The sequence below is a fragment of the Pleurodeles waltl genome, chromosome 11 (assembly GCF_031143425.1).
Source record: "Pleurodeles waltl isolate 20211129_DDA chromosome 11, aPleWal1.hap1.20221129, whole genome shotgun sequence".
Lineage (NCBI taxonomy): Eukaryota > Metazoa > Chordata > Amphibia > Caudata > Salamandridae > Pleurodeles > Pleurodeles waltl.
In genome coordinates this window covers 359,445,966-359,457,167 of record NC_090450.1, presented here as the reverse complement: position 1 = coordinate 359,457,167, position 11,202 = coordinate 359,445,966, and the positions used below count along the sequence as shown (strand labels likewise).

Genomic DNA, 11,202 nt, shown 5'->3' with positions numbered 1-11,202 from the left:
AACTTAGAAAGTCGTGCAATGCAGGTTAGAATGCCGTGGACCCAGGCTTGGCTGTGCATGAAGGATTTCCGCCGGAAGTGCACAGGGGCCGGAGTAGCTTGCAAAGTCGCGGTTCCCAGCAATGCAGCCCAGCGAGGTGAGGCAAGGACTTACCTCCACCAAACTTGGGCTGAAGAGTCACTGGACTGTGGGGGTCACTTGGACGGTGTCGCTGGATTCGAGGGACCTCGCTCGTCGTGCTGAGAGGAGACCCAAGGGACCGGTAATGCAGCTTTTTGGTGCCTGCGGTTGCAGGGGGAAGATTCCGTCGTCCCACGGGAGATTTCTTCGGAGCTTCTGGTGCAGAGAGGAGGCAGACTACCCCCACAGCATGCACAAGCAGGAAAACAGTCGAGAAGGCGGCAGGATCAGCGTTACAGAGTTGCAGTAGTCGTCTTTGCTACTATGTTGCAGGTTTGCAGGCTTCCAGCGCGGTCAGCGGTCGATTCCTTATCAGAAGGTGAAGAGGGAGATGCAGAGGAACTCGGCTGAGCTCATGCATTCGTTATCTAAAGTTTCCCCAGAGACAGAGACCCTAAATAGCCAGAAAAGAGGGTTTGGCTACCTAGGAGAGAGGAAAGGCTACTAACACCTGAAGGAGCCTATCACAAGGAGTCTCTGACGTCACCTGGTGGCACTGGCCACTCAGAGCAGTCCAGTGTGCCAGCAGCACCTCTGTTTCCAAGATGGCAGAGGTCTGGAGCACACTGGAGGAGCTCTGGACACCTCCCAGGGGAGGTGCAGGTCAGGGGAGTGGTCACTCCCCTTTCCTTTGTCCAGTTTCGCGCCAGAGCAGGGGCTAAGGGGTCCCTGAACCGGTGTAGACTGGCTTATGCAGAATTGGGCACATCTGTGCCCAACAAAGCATTCCAGAGGCTGGGGGAGGCTACTCCTCCCCTGCCTTCACACCATTTTCCAAAGGGAGAGGGTGTCACACCCTCTCTCAGAGGAAGTTCTTTGTTCTGCCATCCTGGGCCAGGCCTGGCTGGACCCCAGGAGGGCAGCTGCCTGTCTGAGGGGTTGGCAGCAGCAGCAGGCTGCAGAGAAACCCCAGGAAGGGCAGTCTGGCAGTACCAGGGTCTGTGCTACAGACCACTGGGATCATGGAATTGTACCAACAATGCCAGGATGGCATAGAGGGGGCAATTCCATGATCATAGACATGTTACATGGCCATATTCGGAGTTACCATGGTGAAGCTACATATAGGTAGTGACCTATATGTAGTGCACACGTGTAATGGTGTCCCCGCACTCACAAAGTTCAGTGAATTGGCTCTGAACAATGTGGGGGCACCTTGGCTAGTGCCAGGGTGCCCTCACACTAAGTAACTTTGCACCTAACCTTTACCAGGTAAAGGTTAGACATATAGGTGACTTATAAGTTACTTAAGTGCAGTGTAAAATGGCTGTGAAATAACGTGGACGTTATTTCACTCAGGCTGCAGTGGCAGGCCTGTGTAAGAATTGTCAGAGCTCCCTATGGGTGGCAAAAGAAATGCTGCAGCCCATAGGGATCTCCTGGAACCCCCAATACCCTGGGTACCTCAGTACCATATACTAGGGAATTATAAGGGTGTTCCAGTAAGCCAATGTAAATTGGTAAAATTGGTCACTAGCCTGTTAGTGACAATTTGAAAGTAATGAGAGAGCATAACCACTGAGGTTCTGGTTAGCAGAGCCTCAGTGAGACAGTTAGGCACCACACAGGGAACAATACATGCACACCTATGAGCACTGGGGCCCTGTGTGACAGGGTCCAGTGACACATACATATAGGCCACAAACCTATGAGCACTGGGGTCCTGACCAGCAGGATCCAGTGACACATAACAACCATACTGAAAACATAGTGTTTTCACTATGAGCACTGAGGCCTGGCTATCAGGATCCCAGTGAGACAGTGAAAACAGTGACAAACACCCTGACATACACTCACAAACAGGCCAAAAGTGGGGGTAACAAGGCTAGAAAGAGGCTACCTTCTCACACAACCCCCCCCCAAACGAAGGACAATAAGGCTAACCTTGGCCAGTTGAGACTTTATTGTCTAAGTGGTGATAAGTAGAGAGTAGCTCTGCAATAGACTGGTTACTCCCTTTATCATCCACTATATGGTTACTTCCCTGTGGGGATGTAAACCACCCTGTTTGAAGTTTTTTAGCTAACCAACAATGTGAAGATGTATTTTCAGAGTTTCTATCAGTAAGTTTTAGTTTAGAGCAGTGGGAATTATCCACTGAACCTATTTGTAATGATGGAATGCCAGACAGGGATGCTGTCTCAGTAAAGCCATAGCTGGGCAAAAACTTTGTCCATTTGGCTGAAGAGAGAACAAGGGATGCTGTTTCTCTTGAGTTGGAGCAGGGCAGGGATGCTGTCCTATGAGCTCCACACTAGGGCAGGGATGCTGTCCTAAGTGTTGTGAGGTAGTGCAGGGTTTATGCACTAAAGTTTCTCTGGGAGGGTTGGAGGGATGCTCCATGTTAACTAAAATGGTGCTGTTTTTCTCACCAATGTTAGTTATCCCACAGAGAGGTACTTCCACCTCAGGGAGTCCAGCTTTGCCAGCTGATGATTCCCTTGGAACAGGTGCCACCCCAGGAGAGGTTTCTCCCACCACAGGAATGGTATCCTGAATGGTAGGGTGGTTAGGGGATACTGTGATACCCTTTTTACCTGTTGATGGAGAGGGATCCTGAGTTTTCAGGCCTTCTCTCCTTTGCTTTTTCATTTCAGTAGAAATGAGAGGGAACAATTCCTCTGGGATGCCCAGCATGGCTGCATGGGCATAAAACTCTACATCAGCCCAACCTGAGGCCTCTAGGTCATTACCTAAGAGACAGTCTACAGGTAAGCTAGGTGATACCACCACCTGCTTAGGGCCAGTAACTCCACCCCAACTAAACTGAATTATAGCTAAGGGAAGAAACTTAGTGGAGTTATGGACATCAATAATCTTATACTGTTGTCCAATGATGTGTTGTTCAGGAGGCACTAGGTTTTCAGTCACCAAAGTGAAACTGGCACCTGTGTCCCTGTAGGCCAAGGCCTCAACACCATTTATTGAAACTGTCTGCCTGTACTTATCCATTGTAAGGGGACAAGCAGCCAGTGTGGCAAGGCCAATGCCACTAGGTGTGACAGAAACTGTCTTGGGACTGATGACATCAGTTTTCACTATGGACCCATAAGTGAACCCAACTACACCCTTTGCTTGACTGTTGCCAGCAGTCCCACCACTAGTACCACTACTGCTAGGGGCACTAGAGCTTGATGTATTAGTGGTGGTAGGCTCAGGGGGTTTACCTGGACAGGACTTATCCCCTGGCCTATGGCCTCTATTTTTACACACAAAGCACCAAGGCTTTTTAATGTGTGCAGGTTGGGAAGAAGAGGAATAATTTGTTTTATCCCCACCCTCTGAAGAGTGTTTAAGATTTGAAGTGGGATCTTTGGTTTTACCCTTATCCCCATGCTTATCTTGAGATTTTTCACCATCTTTCTTCTTATTGCCATCTTTGTCACCCCCTGTATGAACTTTTCTGTTCACCCTTGTTCTGACCCATTTGTCTGCCTTCTTTCCCAATTCTTGGGGAGAGGTCAGATCAGAGTCTACCAGGTACTGGTGCAACAAATCAGACACACAATTATTAAGTATATGCTCTCTCAGGATTGTGTTATACAGGCTTTCATAATCAGTAACTTTACTGCCATGTAACCACCCCTCCAAGGCCTTCACTGAATGGTCAATGAAATCAACCCAGTCTTGTGAAGACTCCTTTTTGGTCTCTCTGAACTTTATCCTGTACTGTTCAGTGGTTAAGCCATAACCATCCAGGAGTGCATTCTTAAGAACTGTAAAATTATTGGCATCATTTTCTTTCACAGTAAGGAGCCTATCCCTACCTTTTCCACTAAATGATAGCCATAGGATAGCAGCCCACTGCTTTTGAGGGACATCCTGTACAGCACAGGCCCTCTCAAGTGCAGCAAACCACTTGTTAATGTCATCCCCCTCCTTATAAGGGGGAACTATCTTGTGCAGATTCCTGGAATCATGCTCTTTTGCAGGATGACTATGGGGAATACTGCTGCTGCCACCATGGGTATCTAAACCCAACTTCTGTCTTTCCCTCTCTATTTCTAAAGACTGTCTATCCAAATCCAGCTGTTGCTTCTTGAGCTTCAGTCTGGTTTGTTCCACTCTCAATCTATTGAGCTCCCTTTCTAACAATCTGTCATCAGGGTGGGTGGGAGGGACATTTCTAGATACAGAGGTATGATGGGAATGAACAGAAGGAGACCTGTCCCTTACAGAGGGCACCCTAACAGCTTGGCTACCAGCATAATGTGAGAGCACACCATCAGTATGGTGTGATTCAACCTCTGTACCAACTATGCTAGACTGTCTAGTAATGGGCAGGCTGAGAAGTTTCTTTCCTGAACCTTTTCCTGGGGGAGTCCCTGGATCAGATTGAGAACCATTAGCTACTTTTTCTACAGATTGGGCACTTATGGCCTTATCCTGTACTCTAAGCATATTAATCAACAGTTCTAAGGAAGGATTCTTCCCTACACTCAAACCTCTCTCTATGCAGAGACTCCTTGCTCCTTTCCAGCTAAGGTGATCATATGCAAGTTTGGACAGTTCAACATTTTTTCCTGTCCCAGACATTTTTTAGAGAGAGTTAAAGTGATAGAAAAAGAGAAAAAAGTTTTCAGAACTTTTTGGAGAGACAGAAAAACTTTTTAAACTTTTAAGAACTTTTTGAAAGTTTAGAAGTACTTTTCAGCACTTAGAAAAGAGTGAAAAGAGGAAATGCAAAACTTTTTGGCTATGTGTATATACACTGACCTTGTTTTGTATATTTTTCTCTTATGAAAAGTACAATGACAAGAGTGGTAAGTAGTCTCAAGCACTTATCCCACCACTGCACAACCAATGTAGGAGGCTGGACTGGCTTGTAGTGAGTACCAAGGGGTACTTGCACCTTGCACCAGGCCCAGTTATCCCTTATTAGTGTATAGGGTGTCTAGCAGCTTAGGCTGATAGATAATGGTAGCTTAGCAGAGCAGCTTAGGCTGAACTAGGAGACGTGTGAAGCTACTACAGTACCACTTAGTGTCATATGCACAATATCATAAGAAAACACAATACACAGTTATACTAAAAATAAAGGTACTTTATTTTTATGACAATATGCCAAAGTATCTTAGAGTGTACCCTCAGTGAGAGGATAGGAAATATACACAAGATATATATACACAATAGCAAAAATATGCAGTATAGTCTTAGAAAACAGTGCAAACAATGTATAGTTACAATAGGATGCAATGGGGAAACATAGGGAGAGGGGCAACACAAACCATATACTCCAGAAGTGGAATGCGAACCACGAATGGACCCCAAACCTATGTGACCTTGTAGAGGGTCGCTGGGACTATTAGAAAATAGTGAGAGTTAGCAAAATAACCCTCCCCAAGACCCTGAAAAGTGAGTGCAAAGTGCACTAAAGTTCCCCTAAGGACAAAATAGTTGTGTTAGAGGGAAAATGCAAGGAAAACACAAATCAGCAGTGCAACAACGATGGATTCCTGACTGAGGGTACCTGTGGAACAAGGGGACCAAGTCCAAAAGTCACAAGCAGCTCGGAGATGGGCAGATGCCCAAGAAATGCCAACGGTTGGTGCAAAGAAGCTCTTACTAGGCTGAAGAACTGTGAATACTGCAGGAACGACAAGGGCTAGAGACTTCCCCTTTGGAGGATGGATTCACCACGCCTTGGAAAGTCGTGCAGAAGTGTTTTCCCGCCGGATGGACGCCAACAAGCCTTGCTACACGCAAATCGTGCGTTTGGCGTTTTTGGACGCTGCTGGGGCCCAGGAGGGACCAGGAGGTCGAAAATTGGACCTGTAGAGAGAGGGGACGTCGAGCAAGACAAAGAGCCCTCACTGAAGCAGGTAGCACCCGGAGAAGTGCCAGAAACAGGCACTACGAGGATGCATGAAATGTGCTCGCCGAAGTTGCACAAAGGAGTCCCACGTCGCCGGAGACCAACTTAGAAAGTCGTGCAATGCAGGTTAGAGTGCCGTGGACCCAGGCTTGGCTGTGCACGAAGGATTTCCGCGGGAAGTGCACAGGGGCCGGAGTAGCTTGCAAAGTCGCGGTTCCCAGCAATGCAGCCCAGCGAGGTGAGGCAAGGACTTACCTCCACCAAACTTGGGCTGAAGAATCACTGGACTGTGTGGGTCACTTGGACGGTGTCGCTGGATTCGAGGGACCTCGCTCGTCGTGCTGAGAGGAGACCCAAGGGACCGGTAATGCAGCTTTTTGGTGCCTGCGGTTGCAGGGGGAAGATTCCGTCGACCCACGGGAGATTTCTTCGGAGCTTCTGGTGCAGAGAGGAGGCAGACTACCCCACAGCATGCACAAGCAGGAAAACAGTCGAGAAGGCGGCAGGATCAGCGTTACAGAGTTGCAGTAGTTGTCTTTGCTACTATGTTGCAGGTTTGCAGGCTTCCAGCGCGGTCAGCGGTCGATTCCTTATCAGAAGGTGAAGAGGGAGATGCAGAGGAACTCGGCTGAGCTCATGCATTTGTTATCTAAAGTTTCCCCAGAGACAGAGACCCTAAATAGCCAGAAAAGAGGGTTTGGCTACCTAGGAGAGAGGAAAGGCTACTAACACCTGAAGGAGCCTATCACAAGGAGTCTCTGACGTCACCTGGTGGCACTGGCCACTCAGAGCAGTCCAGTGTGCCAGCAGCACCTCTGTTTCCAAGATGGCAGAGGTCTGGAGCACACTGGAGGAGCTCTGGACACCTCCCAGGGGAGGTGCAGGTCAGGGGAGTGGTCACTCCCCTTTCCTTTGTCCAGTTTCGCGCCAGAGCAGGGGCTAAGGGGTCCCTGAACCGGTGTAGACTGGCTTATGCAGAATTGGGCACATCTGTGCCCAACAAAGCATTTCCAGAGGCTGGGGGAGGCTACTCCTCCCCTGCCTTCACACCATTTTCCAAAGGGAGAGGGTGTCACACCCTCTCTCAGAGGAAGTTCTTTGTTCTGCCATCCTGGGCCAGGCCTGGCTGGACCCCAGGAGGGCAGCTGCCTGTCTGAGGGGTTGGCAGCAGCAGCAGCTGCAGAGAAACCCCAGGAAGGGCAGTCTGGCAGTACCAGGGTCTGTGCTACAGACCACTGGGATCATGGAATTGTACCAACAATGCCAGGATGGCATAGAGGGGGCAATTCCATGATCATAGACATGTTACATGGCCATATTCGGAGTTACCATGGTGAAGCTACATATAGGTAGTGACCTATATGTAGTGCACGCGTGTAATGGTGTCCCCGCACTCACAAAGTTCAGTGAATTGGCTCTGAACAATGTGGGGGCACCTTGGCTAGTGCCAGGGTGCCCTCACACTAAGTAACTTTGCACCTAACCTTTACCAGGTAAAGGTTAGACATATAGGTGACTTATAAGTTACTTAAGTGCAGTGTAAAATGGCTGTGAAATAACGTGGACGTTATTTCACTCAGGCTGCAGTGGCAGGCCTGTGTAAGAATTGTCAGAGCTCCCTATGGGTGGCAAAAGAAATGCTGCAGCCCATAGGGATCTCCTGGAACCCCAATACCCTGGGTACCTCAGTACCATATACTAGGGAATTATAAGGGTGTTCCAGTAAGCCAATGTAAATTGGTAAAATTGGTCACTAGCCTGTTAGTGACAATTTGAAAGTAATGAGAGAGCATAACCACTGAGGTTCTGGTTAGCAGAGCCTCAGTGAGACAGTTAGGCACCACACAGGGAACATATACATGCACACCTATGAGCACTGGGGCCCTGTGTGACAGGGTCCCAGTGACACATACATATAGGCCACAAACCTATGAGCACTGGGGTCCTGACCAGCAGGATCCCAGTGACACATAACAACCATACTGAAAACATAGTGTTTTCACTATGAGCACTGAGGCCTGGCTATCAGGATCCCAGTGAGACAGTGAAAACAGTGACAAACACCCTGACATACACTCACAAACAGGCCAAAAGTGGGGGTAACAAGGCTAGAAAGAGGCTACCTTCTCACACAACCCCCCCCCAAACGAAGGACAATAAGGCTAACCTTGGCCAGTTGAGACTTTATTGTCTAAGTGGTGATAAGTAGAGAGTAGCTCTGCAATAGACTGGTTACTCCCTTTATCATCCACTATATGGTTACTTCCCTGTGGGGATGTAAACCACCCTGTTTGAAGTTTTTTAGCTAACCAACAATGTGAAGATGTATTTTCAGAGTTTCTATCAGTAAGTTTTAGTTTAGAGCAGTGGGAATTATCCACTGAACCTATTTGTAATGATGGAAATGCCAGACAGGGATGCTGTCTCAGTAAAGCCATAGCTGGGCAAAAACTTTGTCCATTTGGCTGGAAGAGAGAACAGGGATGCTGTTTCTCTTGAGTTGGAGCAGGGCAGGGATGCTGTCCTATGAGCTCCACACTAGGGCAGGGATGCTGTCCTAAGTGTTGTGAGGTAGTGCAGGGTTTATGCACTAAAGTTTCTCTGGGAGGGTTGGAGGGATGCTCCATGTTAACTAAAATGGTGCTGTTTTTCTCACCAATGTTAGTTATCCTACAGAGAGGTACTTCCACCTCAGGGAGTCCAGCTTTGCCAGCTGATGATTCCCTTGGAACAGGTGCCACCCCAGGAGAGGTTTCTCCCACCACAGGAATGGTATCCTGAATGGTAGGGTGGTTAGGGGATACTGTGATACCCTTTTTACCTGTTGATGGAGAGGGATCCTGAGTTTTCAGGCCTTCTCTCCTTTGCTTTTTCATTTCACTTGAAATGAGAGGGAACAATTCCTCAGGGATGCCCAGCATGGCTGCATGGGCATAAAACTCTACATCAGCCCAACCTGAGGCCTCTAGGTCATTACCTAAGAGACAGTCTACAGGTAAGCTAGGTGATACCACCACCTGCTTAGGGCCAGTAACTCCACCCCAACTAAACTGAATTATAGCTAAGGGAAGAAACTTAGTGGAGTTATGGACATCAATAATCTTATACTGTTGTCCAATGATGTGTTGTTCAGGAGGCACTAGGTTTTCAGTCACCAAAGTGAAACTGGCACCTGTGTCCCTGTAGGCCAAGGCCTCAACACCATTTATTGAAACTGTCTGCCTGTACTTATCCATTGTAAGGGGACAAGCAGCCAGTGTGGCAAGGCCAATGCCACTAGGTGTGACAGAAACTGTCTTGGGACTGATGACATCAGTTTTCACTATGGACCCATAAGTGAACCCAACTACACCCTTTGCTTGACTGTTGCCAGCAGTCCCACCACTAGTACCACTACTGCTAGGGGCACTAGAGCTTGATGTATTAGTGGTGGTAGGCTCAGGGGGTTTACCTGGACAGGACTTATCCCCTGGCCTATGGCCTCTATTTTTACACACAAAGCACCAAGGCTTTTTAATGTGTGCAGGTTGGGAAGAAGAGGAATAATTTGTTTTATCCCCACCCTCTGAAGAGTGTTTAAGATTTGAAGTGGGATCTTTGGTTTTACCCTTATCCCCATGCTTATCTTGAGATTTTTCACCATCTTTCTTCTTATTGCCATCTTTGTCACCCCCTGTATGAACTTTTCTGTTCACCCTTGTTCTGACCCATTTGTCTGCCTTCTTTCCCAATTCTTGGGGAGAGGTCAGATCAGAGTCTACCAGGTACTGGTGCAACAAATCAGACACACAATTATTAAGTATATGCTCTCTCAGGATTGTGTTATACAGGCTTTCATAATCAGTAACTTTACTGCCATGTAACCACCCCTCCAAGGCCTTCACTGAATGGTCAATGAAATCAACCCAGTCTTGTGAAGACTCCTTTTTGGTCTCTCTGAACTTTATCCTGTACTGTTCAGTGGTTAAGCCATAACCATCCAGGAGTGCATTCTTAAGAACTGTAAAATTATTGGCATCATTTTCTTTCACAGTAAGGAGCCTATCCCTACCTTTTCCACTAAATGATAGCCATAGGATAGCAGCCCACTGCTTTTGAGGGACATCCTGTACAGCACAGGCCCTCTCAAGTGCAGCAAACCACTTGTTAATGTCATCCCCCTCCTTATAAGGGGGAACTATCTTGTGCAGATTCCTGGAATCATGCTCTTTTGCAGGATGACTATGGGGAATACTGCTGCTGCCACCATGGGTATCTAAACCCAACTTCTGTCTTTCCCTCTCTATTTCTAAAGACTGTCTATCCAAATCCAGCTGTTGCTTCTTGAGCTTCAGTCTGGTTTGTTCCACTCTCAATCTATTGAGCTCCCTTTCTAACAATCTGTCATCAGGGTGGGTGGGAGGGACATTTCTAGATACAGAGGTATGATGGGAATGAACAGAAGGAGACCTGTCCCTTACAGAGGGCACCCTAACAGCTTGGCTACCAGCATAATGTGAGAGCACACCATCAGTATGGTGTGATTCAACCTCTGTACCAACTATGCTAGACTGTCTAGTAATGGGCAGGCTGAGAAGTTTCTTTCCTGAACCTTTTCCTGGGGGAGTCCCTGGATCAGATTGAGAACCATTAGCTACTTTTTCTACAGATTGGGCACTTATGGCCTTATCCTGTACTCTAAGCATATTAATCAACAGTTCTAAGGAAGGATTCTTCCCTACACTCAAACCTCTCTCTATGCAGAGACTCCTTGCTCCTTTCCAGCTAAGGTGATCATATGCAAGTTTGGACAGTTCAACATTTTTTCCTGTCCCAGACATTTTTTAGAGAGAGTTAAAGTGATAGAAAAAGAGAAAAAAGTTTTCAGAACTTTTTGGAGAGACAGAAAAACTTTTTAAACTTTTAAGAACTTTTTGAAAGTTTAGAAGTACTTTTCAGCACTTAGAAAAGAGTGAAAAGAGGAAATGCAAAACTTTTTGGCTATGTGTATATACACTGACCTTGTTTTGTATATTTTTCTCTTATGAAAAGTACAATGACAAGAGTGGTAAGTAGTCTCAAGCACTTATCCCACCACTGCACAACCAATGTAGGAGGCTGGACTGGCTTGTAGTGAGTACCAAGGGGTACTTGCACCTTGCACCAGGCCCAGTTATCCCTTATTAGTGTATAGGGTGTCTAGCAGCTTAGGCTGATAGATAATGGTA

At 47.3% G+C, this 11,202-nt stretch overlaps 1 protein-coding gene across 1 annotated transcript in view; it reads left to right on the top strand.

The window, feature by feature from the left end:
- Positions 1-11,202, top strand: part of LOC138266621 (allantoinase, mitochondrial-like) — a 1,999,095-nt gene that overhangs the window by 329,800 nt on the left and 1,658,093 nt on the right. The window lies entirely within an intron of this gene.